This window comes from Chionomys nivalis, chromosome 17 (assembly GCF_950005125.1).
Source record: "Chionomys nivalis chromosome 17, mChiNiv1.1, whole genome shotgun sequence".
Lineage (NCBI taxonomy): Eukaryota > Metazoa > Chordata > Mammalia > Rodentia > Cricetidae > Chionomys > Chionomys nivalis.
In genome coordinates, this window is record NC_080102.1 from 22074587 (window position 1) to 22098307 (window position 23721).

A 23721-nucleotide genomic window follows, 5' to 3' on the forward strand; every position below is an offset into this window, starting at 1 on the left:
CACCTTTGACACCCCCACTCCACCCCCAGTGTCAGGTATGAGTCCTCAAAAACAGGTTTCACGTGTTCAGCTCTCCCTTTCTCTCTTTGACTTCTGGGGTTTGATCCTGTCATTTTGTATTTATGCCTAAAAAGTCTGTGTGCTCTGTTCTGAGTCCACTTTGCCTCTGTCCAGCTCTGTGGCTGTGAACGTACCTCTCCCCTCTCTGCCAGTTTTTGGTCAGTATTTAATCACCGTTCAGCCTCTCTGTGTTTTTAATGATCATCTTTTTCCTTCTTCTTCTTTTAAAATTATTTTGTGTTTTTGAGATAGAGTCTTACTCTTTAGCCCAGGTTGTCTTCTTCCTCCAGAATGCTTGGATTATAGGTTTGAACCACCACGTGTGGCCAAGGTAGTCTTATAGATAGCATAACTGGATCTTGTTTTTTTAAAACCATTCATCTATGCTTTATTTGATTAGACAATTTAATGTATTTCTGTCTAACATCATCACTGATCGGTCAGGACTTACTGTTGCAATTTTGCTGTTTTTTTCTGGATCCTTTGTGGTTTCATTGCTCCCTGTTTCTTGCACATTCTTCTTTGTAATTTTATAACTTGATCTATTTGTGTGGTTTGCTCTTAATCTCTCCCTCTTGGAGGATCTTGCCACTGTGGAATTTTTCTTTGTGTTTTCCATAAAGTTTACACAGAGCATCTTATCAGAAAGTCTGTTCTAAGGTGATGACAGCTTCAATTGCACACAGTAAAGCTGCACTCTTTTCAAAGCACATTTTGCGTTATTGGTGCTACGCTCTCTGCAATTGCATATCCAGTGACAAATAATTAACGCTAGAGTTATGTCACATTTTAGTCTTGCAAATTGTATCCTTGAGTTGAAAGCGACTTCAGTACCACCACTGCAGTATGTTTCTGAACTTGACCATTTCTGCACTTTTCTTGCGAGTTCTGCATGTGTGTGTCTTTGTGCCATTAGTTATTGTCCTTTGATTTAAACTCGAAGGGCTTCCTTTAGTGCTTCTTGTAAGACAAGCCTCATGCTGAACAGCCCCTTCATCTTTTCTCTGTCTCAGAAAACTTTTCTGTGCCCTCCGTCTCTGAAAGATAGCTTCCAGGCATTTGATTGGCAGTTATTCTTTCAGTACTCTGAATCTATCATCCCACTCTCTTTTAATTTTCAGGATTTCTGCTGATAAATCTGCAGACGTTTCTATGACAGTTCACCTGTATATGACAAGTTAGATTTCTCTTGTTGCTGTCAGACTTCTATGTCTTTGCTTCTGATCGTTTGATTATAACGTGTCTCAGTAAAGCTCTCTTCACAATAACCAGACTGGGATTCTTTGGGACTCAACTTGATGTTTATTTCCCTTTCCAGTTATAAAATGTTTTCTATGATTTTTTCTTTCTTTCAACAAGCTGTTATCAGCCTTTCTTCTCTTTTATCTGATGGTATACTAGAAGGTTTTTGTACTCTATTCTTTTATTGTTTTGCTCCCAACTAATTTCAAATGACCTGTCTTTGAGCTCATTGGTTCCCTTTCAAGTCTGCTGTGGAAGTTACCTACGGAATTTTTAGTTGGGCCATTGTGAATTGGTATCAAAGTTTTTGTTTGGTTCTTCTTTTTTTCTTTTAATGGTTTTTGTCTTTGTTTACTTTTGCTCATGTGCTGTTTTCTGATGTTATGCAGAAGTGTGTCTGTAAGGTTATGTGGTTCACAGAACTTCTTTGAGACAGATATTTTGGATTCTTCATCAGGCAGCTCATGGCTATCCATTTCCTTGAAATTTGTTTCTTCAGTGGTATCCCTGGCTCTTCATGATCCTTGTGTTGATGTGAGTTCATCTGAAGAAGTAAGCACATTTATATTCTTATAGATTAGCTTTAGCAAAAAAAAGTCACCCACTGGTCAGCTCATTCACATGCGGAATTTGGGCGGGCTAGTTGATAAAGTCTGAGGATAGGATTACTGCTGGAAGTAGGAATACAATAGGATGCCCTGGTGTCTAGATCATTGTGTAGACAGGTTGGTGTCTTGAGTGTGTAGGGGCCATCTTGAAGCCTGGAATCATTTGGATAAGCCTAGAACTTAGGTATCTGGACCAATGGGTGGAATCTAAGACCTGGGTCCATGAGTGTAAGCTAAATCTTGATCCGTGAGGGTTCATTCTAGGCTGAACTTCTCCAGGGGATTTTCATTAACTATACCCTAGGGCCTACATTTGTAGAACTTGACTCTGGAGTGGAGTTCATTAGGGTAGGCCTGGTGTTGGGGTCTGTGTCAAACACAGGGTTCTTTACTCTCTGTCTTCCACATGAAGGGGAACTCTTTCCAGGGTCATTAGGAGGAAGGCTGATATGGGATAATATAGAGCTCTCTCTCACACCTTTGAAAATGCGTCATCTTATTTTTCTGTTCCTTTCAATATGCTGTAACCTTTCTCTTGAATTCCTTAGCCTCTGTGGTTAAATGCTGTTCAAATTGGGCTTCCTGTGATAAACAGGTGCTGAAATTCCTTGTCTTCATCTTGATGGTGCCACTTCTGTCTTCACAGCCCGATTTACAAGGGTACATTCATTTGCTTTTGTTTCATTCCTGTCTTCCTCCACTACATTTAAACCTTGGAAAAGATGAAGTCAGTTTTGACTGCTATAATCCTAGCAACAAAACACAACACATCAGCACTCTTTTCAGACTATGTGCTGGGCACTGTTGTAAATTCTTCATGTTCACCCAATTATTTTATCCTTGTAAGACCGTAGCAGTAGAGTTACTATTGCAACGTTCATTTCACAGATGAGCAAACTTAGCAAGGGAAGTTAACTACTGTGTCCCATTTTCCACTCTCGATGGGAAACTGTGAAAGCATGGTTCAGAACCTCGGGTTGGCTCCTGGATGCTCGCTCTTAAGCCCTCTACTGTGTTCTAGTGGCTTCTCAGCAGCAGTGACTTTGCAAGTGGCTGATACATGAGTCAAAGGGACATCTCTTCTTTAGTCTTTGCACTAGATCCAGAGTTTGGGGCCCTGGTAAAACGTAAGGAGCCAGCGTTTGGGAATCTAGCATATCTGACTTGAACTCTGGGCTCTGTAGCCGGTGACTGGAAGCAAACTAACTTCACTGAACCTTAGCCAGCAGGGAAACAAATGCTATCTATCCTGTGCAGGATGTTTGTGAGCTGAACTGATGGGCTACAGTAGGTGAGCAAAGAGTGCCAACTGCCTTTTAGGAGTTCTCATTTTTAGGTAAAATGATACCACATCCTTCACTGGTAAGAGTAGATGGAAGGAAGAGGACTTCCTGGGCTGGGCTGGGCTGGGCTTGGCTGGAATGGGATGGCCTTCACTCAGGTTGACAGGGAGCAAGAATAGGGTCCAGTTGCTATAGGACTCAGGGGATTCCCTGACGTAAGCCCCAAGGCTTAAGTCAGAGTAGCCACTGACTCTTTTTTCCGCACCAAGTATGTAGAGATTTTGGTGATTCCCTGAACACAGCATTAAAGTTCTCTAGATGTTTTTGCTTCTATGATCATTCCGAGCCTCCAGAATGGCTACTTTCTCCTACCCTTGGCTTTCCTGCCCTGCAAGCTTTCTAAGGAAGCCCCGGATATGCTTTTTGATCCTTTCCGGGAAGTCCAACTAGGTGTTCTGCAATCCCATTTCTCAGTAATGCTTGCTTCTGAGGATTACTTCCTTCCAGTCTTCGTTTCTTTCCACATCTGCTTTCCAGCGCTCAGGGACAGCTCTGCTTCTTTCCATCACTCTTCAGTTTCTTCCGCAGCTTTTCCATCCCTCCGTCCCTCCGTCCCTCATTCTGGCCTCCAGCTCTCCAAAGAACAGAGGTGCAGGCCTCTTAAAAAGCAGGCTACCTTAGCATCAGATTCAGTCCCCGGAGATGGGAAAAAAGGATATTTGGCCTTGTGACAGCCGCGGATAGCTGACTCAGCCTGGGCACTGGACTTGCTGTTCAATCATCCTTGGAAAGCCACAGAACCGTCTTGGCCCCAGGCCTGTAAAAGAGAATGTGGTCTCACTGAAAGCTACAGCTCAAGCTGGCCGCCTTTCCATGGGTTTTCTCCCTCTTGGAGTATTGCTCCTTTGCTTCTGAGAACATTTGCAGTCCAGAGCAATGCACCAGATACAGTAACGTGTAGTGTCCTACAGATTGAACTCTACTCATTAGCGGGGGTCAGTTCTTAACCTTCATTCTAAAGCCACCTGCTTCCTTCTCTATTAGTTTCTTTTCTTTGTCTGTCACTTGGGATGAAAATGCTCCAGCAAAAGGAATTTCCTAGAGAGGGTTTATTTCAGATCACAGTCCAGGGTCCCAGTCCTTCAAAGGAGGGAAGTCACAGCAATGACAGATTGAGGCAGCTGGTCACATTGCATCTGCAGTCAAGAAATAGAGTGGGGATGGCCTCATTTAGCTTGTGGTGTCTCCTTTTCATGTGGTCCAGGATTCTAACCCACTATAACCCACCCTTAGGGTGCCACCCACAATGGATGGATCACCCCACCTCAGTCTAATCAAGATAACTCCGTGTAGGTATGCCCAGAGTCCTATTTTCTTGGTGATTCTTGGTTTCCCGAAGTTGACAATTAAGACAGACCCCATCAGAACTTCTGGTCCTCGCTCCCTTGTGTATGATTTGGATGACATTCTAAGTGATTCTGTTCTGGCTTGTTTATCTATAACATGGGCTACTGATTGCTGGTTGCCTTTGGTAACTTGAACTGCTCATTACAATTCTGCAAGCCTCCCTTACAAAACTCCACATTCACGCCTTTGCCATGATGGCATAGCATAGTTTGGATAGGACGTAGGGCTTGGCCTTGTGACTTCTTGTGTTCTATGGGAAGTTCTTGGTCTTATCACCCAAGTGGAAGACGGAATGTGCAGAAACTTTCTCTTGTAACTCTCATGGTCATGGCAACAATGTGCCTTTGGGGATGGGAGCGTGATGTAGATGCAGAACAATGTTTCCACAAGCCCTGCTTACATCAGCCAACACCTAGCAAACCAGCTGATGGGAGACTGAAGAATAAGCGCTTGTTATCATATGCCTTTGAACTTCTTGTTCCCCTGTTCCCACTGCCCTAGTGCTGGGTACCACTATGCTCAGTGTACCACCCTGTGTACCATTATGCCCAGTTATTTGGCTCTGAGGACAAAGTTTAGGGCTCTGTGTAAGGAAGCTTTCTTTCTTTTTTTAAAAGCCCTTCTGATGGTAACTGGGGCCACCAAAATAATCTAGAATCAACTCTTTATTTTAAACAAATCAACAAGTCTAATTCAATTTGCAGCTTCAGTCCCCTTCTGCCATGTAACCTGATCATCATAGGTTTGAGGGCTTAGAGCGTGGACATCTGTGTCATGTGACCCTCATCTTATCGACTACGACCCACATTAGGCACACACTACTAGATTTCTATTGGTCCTTACTGGTATTATAAGTCCTAGTGTTTTACCTGTGACATAGAAATGAGGTAACGTGTCCTCTGATGTTGCCACCACCTCCTCTTTTAGAAAGGTTTGTTGTACTGGGAATATTGCTCTGGGAAACAGGTGCTGTTCCTTGCCGCTGGACAGCAAACAATGGGTTTATGAGACAGAACAAAGTAGTGTAAGACTTTTAGGTGCCTTTGATAAGAGCCGAGACTCTTCTGGTTGATGATAATTGTCCTGAGTAATTGTGATGGGTGTCCTGCTGTTCCTGTTCTCTCTTGGTAGGTAGAACACAAGAACTGACTGCAGAACCTCAGAGGGGTCATAGGACAAGGCTAGGACAGCCGGCTTCTGTCTCCCAGGCCAAGCTGACTCTGTCTTTGTAGCCACAGGACTCTCTGATCTTCCCACACACAATGGATTGCAGGGAAAAAGAAACTTCCTGACCTGACTGATACCAATTTGAAGGAAATAGCTGGCTTTCATAGGCCAAGGAAACGAAATCCGGCAAGCATGATAACCTTTCGCGGGGCTGAGTTCTGCTGAGTAGCTAGCGGTAGTGGGCTTGCAGAAGACATTGAGATTGGGGCAAGGATGTGAATTCCAGGGTGCTATGCTAGCCACTCATGAGTGAAGAAAAGGTCATATGAGTGGGGTCGGGGAGAAGAGCTGGGATCTAGGGATTCTCAGGCTTGTGAGGTCCCACCATAGGCTTACTCTATTGCTAATAGGTAGAACTGTACTCCTGGGTTCTGGGACCTGCTTTACCTGTTTAGCTGGCCTCTGCCATTGATCAGTAAATGACCTTAAGTCAAGTTTTCATTTTTTCCATGTCTGGGACTCCTTACCTGGTATATGAGGTTATGTTAGCATTACCATAGAGCTTATATGATAAGTAAATGAAAAAGTATATGAGTGTGTGTGTGTATAATCAGGTAGTATATTTAGAGATATATATGTATCGTGCATGCCATTCATTGTGTTTACTGTGTAGTTCATAAAGGTATTTCTCTGTTTATGATGCACTCACAGTCTGAAGAGAAGTCTCAGGATGCCTTGCTGTGGGCTCATCCCAGTGTCTTTAAGAAAATTTTCTAGCCAGGCTGTGGTGGTGCATGCCTTTAATCCCAGCACTTGGAAGGCAGAGGTAGGCAGAGCTCCATGAGTTCAAAACCAGCCTGGTCTACAAGAGCTACTGCCAAGATAGCTAGAACTGTTACACAGAGAAACCCTGTCTCGAAAAACCAAAAACCAAATAAACAAATAACAACAACAGCAAAAATCTGGTTAGAACTAAGAGTTGGTGCTCAGTGGAGTCTTGAATAATGATTTCCTGGGACCACCTATCACCTAGTAGCCACATAAGAGCCCCCCAAGCCTGCTTTGGGAAAGTGTCTGAAATAGATGACATCTTATATCATACAAGTTCCTTCTGGGTCCAGTCTAGGCCCTCAGCACCTGAAGTCAGACATAGACTCTAATATTCCACAGTTCAGGGGGATTTGGGTGGAAATTCACACAATGTGGCTTCTCTCCCGACGGCCTGTGATCCCTGCCCCTGTTCCTTTCCATTTTCCTCCACAGAAAAATCTAACGTGTTCTGTGTCCATGTGCAGACAGGAGCTAGGTGGGTGCAGTGTGCCGACATCTGTTTGGTCAGTCTCCCCCACTTTCCTTCATCCCTGTGAGAGTGAGACACCCTCACCTTACCCTTCCAGTGAAGGGTAGTCAATCAGACCACCAAAGCTCCTCTATTCATACTGAGCCTCTTCCCCCATGGCACAGCTTTGTAAGTTCTCTGTGGAACAAGCCAGCCTTCCCTGGCTGTTTATTGAGCAGACTGCCTATTGCTGTCCTCCCTGCTGTGGAGGGACACTATTGATCCCAAAGCCAGAAGACAACAGATAACTTTCAAAAGGGCACAGAGCGGGACTGACACTGCCCCCGCCCCAACATCTTTCTTCTCTGCTGCTCCAGGGGCTAGAACTCTGAAGCCACAAAAGCCCCGAAGACTTCTCTTTAACGTGTGTGACCAAAATCCTGCAGAGAAGTTGGATCCAATTTAAAATGTGCAGTTTGACGTTGGGGTTACAAACAAGAGCCAGAAAATTGTGAGCCGCCTTGGTGCAGTCTGCATTCAGAGGCACATGGAAAGGCCCGTGCTCTCCCTTTAAGGTGTAGTGACCTCAAAACCTACTGCTCACTCTTTCTCTGTACCACACACATTCCGTGTTGGAAACATGCTTTCTACCCTGCATTTTAGTATCCATCATGGTTTAAATGTCTTCTTGTTAGCCTTTTAGAAAGAAGTTCAGATCTAGATACTCAAGTCTTCCCATCTGGTGTATGTGGAAGGATGCAGTTTCTGTTACATCATCGTAGGTTCTTTGGGCTTCAGTGTTACCCATATTCAGCAACTAGTGGTAACACCCTTCACATTCTTCCAGTGTCTGTGCAGCCCTTGAAGATGAATGAAACCTCAGTACTGTGGTAAACAGTGGTTATTCTCTTAGCTGCCAGAGACAGGGTGATGTTTATGTGAGATGGGATGCACAAAGGGTATGTTACCTGACTCAGCTCACAGTGAGTACTCACCAGTTAGAGGGGATGGCATTGACTATGAGCCAGGTCCTATAAGCCTCCATGAGATGCCAGTCACAAACTAGACCTTGCCCACCTCCTGATTTGCATGCTAGGGTTATAGGTGTGCACCACCTCACAAGGCTTACATATTTAAATTGTGGAACAAAAAAATTTAAAAGCATAGTGTTTTGTATGCCTTTAATCCCAACACTCGGGAGGTAGAGGAAGGTGGATCTATGTGAGTTTGAGGTCAACCTGGTCTACAGAGTGAGTTTCTAGACAGAAAAGGCTACAGAAAAAAAAATGTATATATGTATTATACACATATATATGCAAATATATACATATATGTAAATTACATGAATTGGAAAGAGAAAGTTCAGTATCTATAAATAGTGAGCTATTGGAATGCAACATGGCCTTTTTAAAGTCTGTTGGCTGCTATATGACAGAATAGGGTGCCCCAAATACTCTCAGCCCTTTTTATAAAAAATCTACCCATATGAACTTATCCTCTCCTGTACCATGTGGGTGCTAACACATTCTCTGGAACACAGACCAGTGAGGCTTAGACAGGACAGGATACTAACTAAAATCAATCCAGTGGAAATGATAGCTTTTGGATATATCCCCAGGGCTGGCTTTTAGATCCTTGGACTGTAGGCCAGGACATTGTTCTTTTGAGGTAAGAGATGAAGACCCCCGTTAGTGATGAGGGGAATCCAGCTTTAGACCTCTTCCCTTCTAGGGCTACAGATATAGCACAAGGTGGTAGAACCTTTGCCTAACATACTGAAGCCCTCTGGGTTTGAGCCCCAGTACCAAATAAACCAGACACAAACCAAAAAGTCCCAGCATTCTGAGATGGATGTAGGAGGACCAGAAGTTCAAGGTCATCCTGAGCTATGTGAGAACCTATCTCAAAACAGAACAAAATAACATCACCACCACCAACTCAAAATTGTCTGTACCACAGAGTTCTTGATCTTTCTTTTTGATGGACTCTTCCCACCCCCACATTCTACTAGTGTGTTCTGCTAAATATAATGACACACCCAAGCTTGTCCTTACACACACACACAAACACACACACACACACACACACACACACACACCAGCTTGTCCTTACAAAGGACTCTGAGCACAGAGGACAACAGGACAGAGCTAGCTGAGTTCTGGATTTTAGACTCTAGAGAGAAGGAAGAGCCCCTGGGAAAGGCAACAGATCCCAGGCCTTCTCATGGGAAAGAGACCTTACTGGAGCCAGCTCTGTCTCTTGGGGATATGGAGTTCTTAGGCCATAATACCAAGCAATTGTCCCATTAAATCTCCTCTACAGGGACACTACTATGGCTTTCCACCTATTAGGGCTGTCTTCACATGGGTGGATTCTAAGCATGTTCTTTTAGAGCAGCTTTATTTAGACAGAAGTCACATACCATGGAATTTACCAATTCTAGAACATATTCATTTCCTCAGAAAGAAAGTCTGGGCCCTTTAGCTCCCAAGTTCCTGTACCTCTGTCCATCCCAGTCATCAGAACTCATTAGGGCACTTTCTGTCGCTGTGATTGGCTCACTGGAGCCCCTTTCTGTAAATGGAATCCTACCCTTGTAGGACTGGCCTCTTCCACTTAGCATAGCTTTTCAAGGCTTGTTCACGTTGCGCAGGTACCTTGATCTCATGCTTTTTACATAATGGCAGAAGATTCCCTTTTGTGACTTTATCTCATTTTATTCTGTCATCTGTCGATCAACTTTGGGCTGTTTCCTTTTTCTAGAATAGATTACTCTGGAGGTTCAGATGCACGTTTTCTCATGGACCTACATTCATCACAGTATATACATACCTAGGAGTGCAATTGCTGGACCACAGGGTATGTCTCTGTGGCTTTTTTAAGAACCTGTCATACTTTCACAGAATGCCATTGATATTTTACTGTCCCTCTCAAACCACCTGCTCTCATTCCTTATTTCTGCTCAGCTTAAACATAAAACAAGCACCAATTTTTTTTTTTTTTTGAGACAGGGTTTCTCTGTAGCTTTGGAACCTGTCTTGGAACTAGCTCTTGTAGACCAGGCTGGCCTCAAACTCACAGAGATCCACCTGCCTTCGCCTCCCAAGTGCTGGGATTAAAGGCATGCACTGCTACCACTCGGTGAAACATGCTTCTATTTTGTATGAATTTTAAACTCATGCCAAATTAATAAATGTAACTAGAAATAGGTGTGTGTAGTGTTGCCTCTTCGGGTGGGGGCAAGATCAACTAGGAGAAAAAAACTGTTTTCTGGGTAGAGAATGTTCTGCCTTGTGCTTTGATACATTTGGGTGATTTCATATTTTATCAAACATAATTTTTTATAAGCTAAAAAATACTGATTAAAATGTTATAGGTGGTGGGGTACATGCATTTAATCATCTTGAGACACAACTGGCTATTTATCTATCTACCTTCCCATAGACAGAGGGCCTGCGTCTGGCAGTGAAGGCCAAGTGTAAATAGGCTCCTAATTGACATGATTAACTGTGTCTCAATAGAAGCCTTACTAATGCCAGTGGGGAGCAAACAAGGCTGTTTTCTACTCTCTGAACCTGGCTGAGGTCATGGGGTAGCTGGAGGGCTACTTTGCAGTGGGGGTGGGACCTTCTTTGAGTCCAACTACATTTCCTTTGCATAAAGTTTAGAAAGACTTTTCATCTTTTTCTATTATTGGTTATAAAACGCATCCTTCATCTTCACTCAGGAGAGCGGGAATGCCAATTCCATTCTGCCTGTGTGTTTTCCATGGCCCAACTGTGTACTGAAGAGCGAGAAAGCTTCCACGGGGCACAATAACCCTAAATGTCTGCATGGCAGAGAAATAGAAAGAAACAAACATAAGTGGGAGCTCTCATAGAATATGCAGAAATATAAAAATGAACATAAATCCACAGATTAGGACCGAGCAAGCACTACTAGTTAGCCACATCTTAAAAATTGGTATGCAATTTTTGATAGAATTATATTAACTGCGTCATCTTATTTTTAGGCTAGAAAAAAAATTCATTTGACTAGCAGAAAGTATCAGTATGTTCAGTACTGTACTTTGCTGGAAGGAAGTACCACACATTTTTTGTACCTTTATTTTTCTTCGATAGTTGATATTTTTCCCCTGGAGATCACGTCTGTATGGCTTATGAATTCAGTTATTAAGAAATTATTTGGATTGTTCTCTTTGAATGAGGGTCCAGTTTAATTGACCCCCCCTTCTCTTTAGAGTAGACTTATTCTCACCTGTCTGTGCTCTGTCCTCAGAGCTGGTCTACTTTAGGACCCCTCCCCATGTGGCATTGAACATGAGGAGGTCAATCTTGGGGTTTGATTTCCTAGGATCTGAGCAAATGATAGGTCTTCTGTCTTGGTTTCCTCATTAGAAGAATGGGACCTAAAACACCTTCTCCAATGGACTTACCTTTGAGATATGTGTGGGAACACCCTAGACCCATCTGTCAGTTCATTTTTCTTTTCCAACTAACCTTGAGTTCACTGCCTGCCTACCTTGGAAAACAGTGCTTAGCAAGTAGTACAGGATATATGATCCTGGTCACTGACATCTCTAACCTCTACAGAGACTTAGAAGGATATGCTCATGATATGTATGTATGTGTATCTCTGTGTGTGTATCTGTGTGTGTGCACATGCATACACAATGCTGCCTGTGTGAATGTCTATTTGTATCCTGAACCAGGTACAAAAACCACTTGTTTTTAGGCACATATTTAATAGGAAGGAATTGGTCTCTTAGAAGTAGAAAATAGACTGGTGTTTTCCAGGGGTAGGCTTCTCGGAAGAGTGAGAGATCTTTGAGGTATTGACAAAAAAGATAACAACACTTCAGCCCAATAGGAGGAATACGTTCTGGAGATTTATGGTATACGGTGGCTATAATTCTTAGTGTCTCATAGTCTTGAACAATGCTTAGAAAAGGGATATTATATTCTTTCCACAAACATGAGAGCCCTATGAGGTGACAGGTATGTTAACTAGCTGGATGTCACCATTTCATAATAAATGTATGTAGATGGTGAATGCTCGTTTATTTCCCAACTGCTCAGACTCCAATGATCATGCAGAAACTGTATTAATTACAACACTGTTCTGTTTATTAGCTCAGGCTTCTTATTAACTAACTCTTACATCTTAAATTAATCCATTCATATTAATTGTGTCTTGCCACTAGGCTGTGGCTTACTGGTGCTGGCATGTTACTCCTATGGCAGCTACATGGCGTCTCTCTAACTCCACCTACTCTCTCTCTATATTTCTTCCAGCCTGGCTATATTCTGTCCTACTATAGGCTGAAGGAGCTTCTTTATTAACCCATGGTAATAAAAACATATTCACAGCATACAGAAGGGACTCCTACATCAAATGTACCTTGTAGCATCATGTCATTTCATGATACAAACAATTTTACCTATCAGATTCATTAAAAGATTTCAAAAGCCTCTGTCCTGTGCATGAATTATGATTGCTCTTGGAACCAGTGATATGGTTCACATGACAGTCTAGCTGTTCATGATTTGAGCCCCAGTACTGCATAAAACCAAGCATGGTAGCACCTGCCTGTAATACAACACTTGGGAAGCAGAGGCAGGGGTATCATAGTCCTTGGTCTGTATAGCAAACTCAAGGCCCGCTATGGCTGCATGAGACTCAGTCTCAGACAAAACTAGCTGCTGGAGCTAGTGAGTGTCCATCCCTGACCAAGGGTCAGGCTAGTCGTGGCAAACATCTAGGCGGTATCCGTTTGTCATTTCCTCCCTCAGTTCAGGTTCCTGGCAGCAGGGCTCAGTCTTTAAGCATTGCCCAGTGCTGTGTTGGAAATTCTCCTTGCCAATCAGGATCTTGAACTTGACCCCAGCTGGAAGTGAACATTGTTTTCTGAGGATGGAGGAGGGGCTCAACAGAACATGAGTCACGGTTTTGCAACAATGTTTACCGTTTCAGAATATGAGCCCAATCATACTTACCCAGAGGCTACATGCTGCTGGTTTTCCACTTCCAGTTTATTGGGCACCTCTATACTGCACCATCCTCCTAAACTGCCTCCCTTGGTCCCTTTGGTACTTTTGATGGCAGTAGGTTTCCTCCTTCAATTTGCCAATGATAATTCAGGAAAGCTTGCTGGCACACAGATACTTGAGCCTACAATAGACTTGCCAATTCCATGTAGTTGATGACAGTCAGCACATTTTCAACCACTTTGGTAGAGCTGTTTCACCATTTAGGTACTATAAACAGCCTGAAATCGATTTGTATTTGAGGCCCTCACATACAAGTTTGAAAAAGCAAACTGAAAGATGTAGATCATTGTATATATTTATAGACCTTCAGATCGATTTATCCAGGGATGCTAGATAGGTTGAATTGGGCGACACATCTTACTGCAGTAAGACATAGCACTTCTGACTAATGCAGCCTGCAAGGTAAGGTCACACTTGATGCCCTGGTCAAAGGATGGAGCCTGCTTAGATCCCTGAGAGGGCAAGACTTCTGAGGTCCCATCTGGGCTTTGCATTATGGATTGGTGATGGCTGCAGTGCCCACAGGTGACACCTGACTTTTCTGCTCCTTATGACTCCTTCCCTGCTTTTGAAAAATGTTCTTTAGGTGTTGTGGGGTGTCCTTGGGTGTTGAGGTTTAAGGGTTCCTGGATCTCTGCTGAAGCCAGTCTTCCCGCACAGCTTTTTGCAGTGTTCACTTTTCTGTTTCCCAGGTTAGAGTTCTCTGCCTGGCTTTCTGAGTCTTCATTCTCCACCCCCTTCTTCCAGGGCTCCATTATTTTCTTTCTATTATAGCAGCAAGAAGTGCTCGCTCTGGACACATAGAATTAGACCTCTCTCCACATCAGGCACTCAACACTCCTGGCTGCTACCACTCACTCTGCAACCTATGACTATCCTTGGAATATGGCTTTCAGAGGACTCTCCCACAAAGCCCCCAATGTGATCCTGATCTCCTGTGTCCGGACCGTACAGGGCCCACACTGTTATACTTCGATAGTCTTATTTTGTTGTGTTATCCTTTATTCTTCCATGGGTACCTAATTTTCTTCCTATTAAAGTCTTGACTCCCTAGCTGGATTATACACTCCAGGAATGACTTCCGTTTTGCCGTCTCTTACTATGGTATTTTTAGCATTGGCAGGCACTTAAGAAACAAATTGTCAAGTCAGGCGGTGGTGGCACACACCTTTAATCACAGCACTCGGGAGGCAGAGACAGGTGGATTTCTGAGAGTTCAAGGTCAGCCTGGTCTCCAAGAGCTAGTTCCAGGACAGGCTCCAAAGCTGAAGAGAAAGCCTATTTCAGGGGGGAAAAAAAGGAAAGAAGGGAGGGAAGGAGGGAGGAAGGGAGGGAGAGAAGGAGAGAGAGAGAAACAAGTTTTCAGGGTTGGTTAGCTTGATGGTGTGTTGATTAAGGAGTAGGAAAGGAAACCAGAAGCAGTCATCTAAGGGTCACATGTTCATCTCTTTCTGTCCAGCCCTCTCCACTTTCCACCTTCCAAGCCAGGCCTCCTTATTCCATGACTGGCCCAGTTCAAATGTGATTTGGTACATACGTATAATGCATGATGATTAAATCAGGGCAGTTGACCTTTCCAACCAAACTTCACTTGAGGAAAACCATTTATAAGTCTGTGTGGGCCGCAGAGAATTACTTTCTTGTGTCCTCATTGTCCAGATGACTGGAATCGCCTCTGAGATAACGACTGTGGGTGTATCTTTTAAAAGAATTTTATTCTTGTTGTTAATTCAATGTGTTAGCAATTAGATGCATGTATAGAATGTATTCTACTTACCTCTCCCTCCGCCTTCTCTTCTCCCCACTCCTGTGAACTCTCCTCCTCCCTCCTGACAGGTTCTTTTCTTAAGTTCATGGGGTTTTTTGTTGTTGTTGTTGTTGTTGCTGCTGCTGCTTTCGTCATTGTTTCTTTTATGGCACCCTGAGTTTAATCTGGGACATCTGAGTGACCACAGGGATGGAACTCCACAGTGCAGCCGGCCATGATACCAATAGGTGTTAGCTTGATGATTGTTCCCTCTCCCTGAGAATCCATCAGTCATCAGTAGTTCAGCAGGGAGGGGTACACCTCATAAGACCCTCCCCCGTCCGTCAGTAGCTGTTGACAGATCCCATCTTGCACAGGCTCAGAGCAGGCAACCTCAGCTGCTGCGAGATCATGGTTATAACGACTGTGTTACACCCAGAATATGGTATTTTATGATCTTCCTTTCATCTCTTAATGTTCTCAACACCTTTCAGCCTTACCACATGAGGGACCAAGCTTGTAACCAGCAAACCATTTCAATCCATAATAATCCAGTTTGGGTGCTCTGGGTACCTTTGATTCATAGGAGACACCTACCTTGTCCTGCCATTGGCCCTGGCTTGCTTTCTTCCCCTGTCCTCTACTATTTCCTGTTAGTAGATGCTAGGCAGATCCAGTCTGGTTTTCTGATGAACACCCTGCACCCGAGCTGGGGACTGTGGGAGAGTCTCCCTGGTGTGAACCCTGCAATGATGTGAATGAGTCATAACTCACAGGCACATTTAGTTTCATGATTGTTGTCATATTGTTTTCCAAAATGACTGTACTGACTTACACTTCTATCAGCCATGCTCGGTAGTTTCTGTTTCCCCATGGCCTCTGCAGCACCTGGTATAAGATGTGTGCAGTTACTGCTGTGATCGCATTAGGGCACTGGACTGGCCCTTGTGTTAGATGCTTTGCTTCCCATAGAAAAATCTCTAGTAAGAAGAAATACCAGGTAGGCAGACTATCTTCTATTAGAGAAGACAAATCTTTCCAGAAATTCTGTATAGACTCCCCCTAGGTCTGTGTTATTGTGTAGCTTGGAACAGGTGTCCTCCTAGCCATCCCCATCAGAGATGACAGGATTGCTATGTCTTCTTGAAGCCCGGGTTAACGACTCTTCTGATTGGCCAGTACTTCTTTTGAGCGCATGCCTATCTGCCCCAAACCCACACAGATCTTGGGTTCCTTTAAATAGGAGAGCAGGAACTGACTGGCTACTTAGCAACCAACAGTCTACATCAGGTTTTTGTTTTGGCCAATTCCCGAAGTGCACATTGCCTGTTGTGCACAAGCAGTCGCCCCTGGATCTGTATGATTAACCATTTCCAGAGCTCAGCCCATTTCCCCGGGGAATAGATCTGCCCAGCTCATCTTAGAAACCTAGTGCTCTTTAGAAATGTTTCATGCCTGGCAGACGTCAGACCTGTTCCCGCTCCAGCTGTTTAAGCTGGGGTTTCTGCACGCTCCCAACGAAAGGGGGTAACAGAAAGTTTCAAGGGCAGAACACCCCAACTCTGGCCCTATGCCATGACAGGTGGGGAGGAACAGCTGTCCAGGCCAGAATCTCTGTAGGTCGCTGCTTCCTCCTTCTCATCCACTACGTGGATGCTTTAGTAATCCTTGCGGTTTTCCTTCTGACCAAAGGGGGAAAACACTATTTTTTGAATGAAACCCAATTGTTAAGAATTTGTTGACTACTTGCCCTCTACAAGGCAGCTTAGAGGGAGAATGTTTCCTTCCTGTGATCTCATAGAAGTCACCAGACAATTCTCCAAGAGCCTGTCTGTGTCATGGTACCTGCTTCCAAGCTGGGTTCTGTGGTCGAGTGTTTGCTCAACATGCACAAGGCCCTGGATTCAATGCCCAGTGCCCAAGTGAAAAAGAACTTTCTTCCTGGCATTTATTAGCAAGGTGCTTTTAAGCACGTAACATCCGTGAGATATTCCTCAGTATTATTTGTGCACCATAGATAAGTGGTATGTTTCAAATACTCAATGAGTTGCTAATATAAAAGACTTTGCAAATATTAGATACTTTTTATAATATTAATTTAAAAAAATAATGGAGAAACTGGGAGGCTCAGAGGCATCAGCTTATGAAGCTTAGCAAATAGCTAGTTCTGATAAGCAGAGCCATAGCTAAAGTCCAGAGTATCTGATCCAGAGCAGAGCTTTTAAGCATCCTACTGACTCTGGGCATCAGGGGTTAGAGTGTTCCTAGAAACAATATTCTGCCTTCCTTTGCATTCCCACTCAGCCACACTTTTTACACAGAAAAATCTCTGCCACTGACTACAAAGACAGTGCAATGCTTCCAAGACCTAGTCAATATCCAGTGTTCACCTGAATCAGAGCCACACACATGGGTGGTGACTCATACCAGACACAGGAGCACCTATTAAACATCTCCTGTGCCAAGCTGAACTCTGAAGAAGAGGCCACAAGGCAACAAGGATGCTGCTGGTTCACGGACCCATTCTGAGTGTCAAGGAAGGCCCTGGTCCCCCGATCAACCTTTCTCACACAGCTTATAGTACCCGACACTGTCTAGAACACCAAGTGATTGTGCACACATTTCAGCTTCTTGAGCATTCTGGGATATGTGATGATAACAATGACCCTGTCTTATTTTTCAGATGAGAAGCATCTACTTAGAAATGCCAAGTCACTCAGCTGATAAATAGCAAAGACAGAAGTCATCAAGCTAGAGGCAATTCTGTGAGACAGTTGAGCGCTCCAGAGCTGGTAGGTAAGTGTGCACCTCCCAGAATGCAATGTGCTGGGAATGACTAAGGTATTGGATGGCCAGTGTCATTTCCTCTGGCCTCCTAATCCTGGATTCTAGTTTGGTTTTCAAGATAGGGTTTCTTTTCTTCTCTGCGTTTCTTCTCAGCCCTGGCTATCCTGGAACTCCTTTGTAGACCAGGCTCGCCTTGAACTCACAGAAGTTCACCTGCCTCTGCCACCCAGTGCTGGGATTAAAGGCAGGTGCCACCACACCCTGTTCCTTAATTCCTTTTTAAAATTTGTTTTGCTTTTTGTAGGAGATTGATGGACTTACACAGAAGATAGATCCAGCCGTGCCGTTGGCCCTATGAGAAGGAGACACTCTTTCCAGAAGACATAGAACATTCCTGAACCTGGAAAGATGCCTGGAAACTGCGAGAAGACAGAAGAGAGCACTTCCCCCTCCTGCCTGGGCATCTCCCACCATACTCAATACTTTTCACCGGGTCACTGCTGAGCTGTCCTCGTTCAGTCTTGGTTTGATGGAATATTAGTCTGAAATTTTTACTTTCAATTAAACTCACTTGTTGAACCACCTCTATCTTCAAAGGATTCTATTAGGATGGCTAATTATAGCTATTGCTACAAGGCATTATTTGCACTCAATTTCAGCTCTTAGGCAATTTGGTTTAAGTGTTTTATATTTTCACTCTTCGGAGTTATGTGTAACCATCATCCTCCTATGCTACAGGCTTCAAATGAGCTATTTTTAGAAACCCAGATCAAAACAGCAATTTTGGTGGTGACCATATCTGGTCTAACCTTAAGTGCTGGTAAAACAGTCAAAGACACAATGCTATACAGAGCAAGAAAGACACCCTCTGTTTATGAGGTCAAGTGTTTGGAAAGTTCAAGCTGTCCTTTATATTACGGTATTGGTCTGAATACTATCTAAAGTCAAAGGCAATGTAAATTCCTCCTAAATTGCAGAGATTTCTTCTTCTGCTAACTGTTGGCCATAATTAATGTGTTTCAAGATGGCAGCCATGGAAGAGTTTAGTAGGGACCCTGCATTTCCCATAAAGTGGAATGATTTTCTATTTATGGTTATTTATGTGTACGTGAGTGTGTTTATGTTGTATATAGGTGGTTATAAGTATTTGTATGTTATAGCACAGATGAGGTCAAAACCCAGCTTTCTGCAGTTGGTTTGTTCCTTCCTCTTTGAGTTCTCGAATGCAGCTCAGGCCATTAGGTGTTCGCGGCAAGCACTGACCCTGCAAGCTGTCTTTGACCCGAGAGCACTTTCTTTGTGTTCATAATGCTGCCCTCATTTCTTCTTGTGCCTGCAGACATGTAGCCTAATTCTTGCTTGCTAACCTGCTCTCCCTCCCCAGAAGTTCAGTTCTCAGTTTGTGGACCAGGACCATCCTCTCTCCTGTCGCATGCCTGCCTTATAATAGGTACTTGCATGATGAACTGACGGATGGATGAATGAATCTTAAAAATACAACTTTCATTTTGTTTTTGAGAAAGTCAATGTTTTATTATGTGAACATTAAATGATTACATTCATCTTTAAAAACAAACAAGCAGAAAACAAACCCCTAGAACTTTCCCAAGACGGCTGAGAATCTTCTAGTGTGTCTTTACTGCTCTTTACTTCATCCTTATCTCTGCATTTTGGAGCACTTTTTTTTTTAACTAGTCTATCTTTTTTTAAACAATCTTATTTTTATTTTACATACCAATTCCAATTCTCTTCCCCTCCCCTCTTCCTGCTCCCCCCACCTTTCCTCTATACCCCCCCTTCCACTCCTCAGAGAGGGTGAGACCTCCTAGAGGGAGTCAACAAAGTCTGTCACATCCCTTGAGGCAGGATCAAGCCTCCTCCCTCCCCCAGTATCTTGGCTGAGCAAGGTATCCCTCCATAGGCAATGGTCTCTAAAAGGCCTGTTCTAAATACTGGCTCCACTGCCAGTGGTGCCAGAAACTGCCCAAGCCACACAACTGTCACCCACATTCAGAGAGCCTGGTTCAGTCCTGTGCAGGTTCCCCAGCTGTCAGTTTGGAGTCAGTGAGCTCCCACTAGCTTGAATCAGCTGTTTCTGTGGGTTTCCCCATCATGGTGTGAACCCCTTTATTACAGCATATTTTTTTATAAAGTGTTATCCTGCTAAGTAGATATACCACCTTTGATTTGAACCAAATGAATTTGTGTGTTTTCAGATATGCATGCATATATGTGCAATGTAAAAATAAAAAAAAAGAATCACTTGTCTTAAATCTAGGGCATTGTGTCCCAAGTATTTCATAATAGTGGACAGTGAAGGAGTGACCTAAGATAATTTCCTCTCCCTGGACCTTATATTCTTTTCAGCACAGTGGGTTCAGGGGCCTTTTGAAAGTATTAGGCAGATTGATAGATCTTCCATAGTACCACTGGGATTCAGATGCAGAATATACCAATAGCTGTCCCTCCACTATGCATTGGGATGGGAGAAGGCCCCCAGCCCAGCGCTTAGCTGAGACAGCACCACAAATCATCCCCACTAAGCCCAAAACTATTGCCTCTAGATTTTACTCTTCTTTCTAAATACTTTATCATCATTTATAAAGAATTTTTTTGTTTGATCAGATATTACACATTGCATCCTGATGGCTCTCATCTGTACCATATCCTATATGCCTCCCACTCTCACCAACCTCTTTCCTTCCTGTAACTCCTTTCTCACATCCCTGTGTTTTGCTGTGTTTTGCTTTGTTTCGTGACCCACTCTGTTTAACCAGGTCAGTCGTGTGGCCCCAAGTTTCCAACTATCTGTTGGGGCCTAGCGGACCAACCTGTGGGTACATGGCTGAAAAATGTCTGGCTTTCTCCTGGACTCTACCAGTATCCAGTAATTTGGCAGGATAGGATATGGTTCTTTGAGTCTCTCACCCACCCTTGAGTGACTGATGCGAGGCCCAGTTTTGTAAGAAACAGGGTAGGCAACCATAGCTGCTGTGCAGTCAGGATTGCAATGACTGTGTCGTGTCCTCAGCTGTGTCCAAACAATTGCATTCACAGCCCTTTTTCTTATCATCTAGCTCTTACATTCTTTCTACTCCATCTTCTGTGACATTCCCTGAACCTTGGGGGTCGATGCTATAACTCTCCTGCATACTCTACCATCACATATGGTCATCACCCTCTGAACCCAAGAATCTCTGTATTTACCACAGCTCATTGCAAAGAGAAGCTTCTTTGATTAATGCCCAGCATAATATTTGTCTATTATACAAATACTGATAAATATTTAGAAAGCAGCTGGATTCCATATCACTTACATCAAGCAGCTGTGGTCAAGGTCCCTATAGCCTAAGACCCAATTCAAAGATTTTTGACCTAGTTTATACTATCAGATATGGACCTTCTATGAAGCAGGTCTCAAATCCAGCAAGGTTTGTTACCACCCGAACATTCATGCCACTATTGCCCAAGTGGGTGTATCTTAACTGGCAGACTGATATTACAGTTCATAGGGTTCACCAATGGGTGTAGGAGGTCCTTCTGTATTTGTGTTGCTTTCATTGGTTAAATAAAGAAACTGCCTTGGCCTTTTGATAGGGAAGAGCTTAGGTAGGAATGGAAAAAAGAACTGAATTCTGGGAGGAAGAAGGCAGTGTGGCGGATGCCATGAAGCTCCTGCCTGAGACTGATGCTGGTTAGAATCTTTCCTGGTAAGCCACGACCTCGTGGTCTTACACAGATTGGTAGAAATGGGTTAAATCAAGATGTGAGAGTTATCCAATAATAGGCTAGAGATAAAGGGCCAGGCCGTGTTTAAATGAATACAGTTTCTGTGTAATTATTTCGGTTGTAAGCTAGCTGGGCAGGACAGAACAAAGGGACCCCCTCACACAACAACCGATGGGTAGAAGAGTTGATAGATTTCCCCCAAGTGGCTTGCATGCCACCTTTCAGCACTGTGAAAGCCATCCAGCAGAAAGGAAGTTCCCACTTCACTTCTCGCTTGGTTTATCTTTGTCTCATTACTGAGGTGTGTGGTGTCTTTCAGCAATGCTCTTATTGACTAGTTCTGGTAAGCAACCAGCAGCAATGGCATGAGCTTTCTTAGGAATATACAGTGACAGATTTCACATATGGCCTTGGACTTTTCGTCTGACAACTCATTGCTTTTAGAAGCAGCATTACGCAGCCATGTATGATATAGCCCTTCCAACCTTTTTAAACCATATTTTTAATCGACTTACAAAGTGACAGGTTTCCATATGGTCTTTGCATATACTTGCTTCAATCAATTCTCAATTCCCCTGCCCTTTCCCTTCTGTGCCCCAACCCTATCTCTGCTTGAACCTTTCTATCTTCTCTATTCCCCACTTCAACTTTGATATCAACTAGGCTCTCCTTGTAAGCATTGCATCTCAGATGGAAAGGGATCCTGGCAGTCGGGAGCCAAGGAATACCATAATGTCACCATCCTTAGCAGAAAGTGTTACGGTTCTGCTCCGCTCTATTCTACCCTGGCTGCAGAGTAGGAAGTGTTGTTGTTACTTCTCTGCTCTACTCCATTTCAGCAGGGGAAAGAAGGTCTCACCCAAACCTCATTTATCGGGAAGGACAAATCCAGGAGGGTGGTTGCCTCTGCCATAGTGTAAAAGGGGCTGCAGCAAACTGAGCAGGCATAGGGCTTCTTAGGGGCAGAGTTTTTCCAGGGTGGAGATTTTAAGGGTGGGAATTGGTCGGATTTCAATCCCTGAGCTTAGATAGACTCAGAGATGGATTTCTTGCTCATAGATTGGTTGGTTTTTGTGCTGAGTTGGTCAGGGACAGAGATTGTTCTTTTGGCTCTGGTTTTAGGGACAAGGTGTGTTTCTTTGACTGACCCTTTTACTCTATACTGCTAGTCTCCCTCCCTTAAGTCATTCTTCACCCTGATGGCCCCTTCTAGTTTCCTGACTTTTGTATTAACTCCCATTTAAACACACAAATGTAAAGATTCAAGGACAGGACCCATATATGACAGAGAACATGTACCTGGTGTGGTGAAGGAGATAATAACTAATAAAATACAAGAGGCTGAAAACCACGCCCACTGGGAATATTTCACCTGGTGTTTCAAGTCTTCCCTCACCTGCTGATAGGTCATCTCATGAGTCTATGAAAAGACTTGAGAAACCAGCAAAGTACAGGAGGTCTTGTTTCACAAAAGAGTCTTCAGGTCTTCTAGGCCCTTATGACACATGCCAGACCTCTCAGGGAGCCACAAGAATGGCTCAGAGGGGGTTCTAAACCACTGTGATTCATGGGTAGGCTTTGCTCGCTGAGACCTGAGCCATAGGGTATTCCCCATTGATGAAACTCAGGACCACAGGGGTCACTGGCTCTTCTTCATATGCCTGAGGTGGGTTTGCCTTGCCATATGGCAGGGAAACTCTGGCCCTTAGTCTGTACATTATGTGGTTGTGTGAGAGGTCATAATTAATAGGTGTGAAAGGTGCTAGCAGCTGTACCCCAACAGTATCTGAGGGTGCTGTGTGCCTCCACTCCTGAACGCTTTGCTTATGTGTTCCATGGATGGAGCAGAGTTTTATAAGAATAAGCCCAGACTCCACCATACATTTCTCTTAATGGAGATGCTAAGAACACGCAGCTTCACCTCTTCCACTCTTGCTTCCTACCAGCTGGGTCTTCTGATGACATGGCGCTATGCAATAGACGTTCGACCCATTCCTTTCCCTTTTAATGGAAAACACATAATTTTTTTGAGTGTGATAGTGCACATGTGTTATTCCAGTTCTTGGAAAACTGAGGCAGGAAGATCAAGAATTCCAGACAAGCCTGGGTTGTAGTGCAAAACCCCATCTCAGAACAACAAAAACATAATTGTAGAGGCTGTGAACTCCAAGTGAATATCTAGACGACACACTCATACAATGGGTGCAAAGAGAATGGAGAAGATTTCATTGGCAAAGTGTACCTGGCCAACTGATGCTATGAATTAGTAAGTAAATCATGGGGATCTTGCTGTGGTTAATAGCTGACTTTCTTGATTGCATGTGTTAGAATCTCTTGTAGATCAATGCAGATCAATCCAAGT

At 43.7% G+C, this 23721-nt stretch overlaps 1 long non-coding RNA gene across 1 annotated transcript in view; it reads left to right on the plus strand.

Moving 5' to 3' along the window:
• The window catches only part of LOC130889074 (uncharacterized), a 203021-nt gene extending 184660 nt beyond the window's left edge, over positions 1–18361 (plus strand). Inside the window, exons 7-8 of the long non-coding RNA XR_009058487.1 lie at positions 17527–17639; positions 17935–18361. This is a non-coding gene — a long non-coding RNA (uncharacterized LOC130889074). The remainder of the gene's footprint in view (positions 1–17526; positions 17640–17934) is intronic.
• The last annotated feature ends 5360 nt before the right edge of the window (positions 18362–23721 follow it).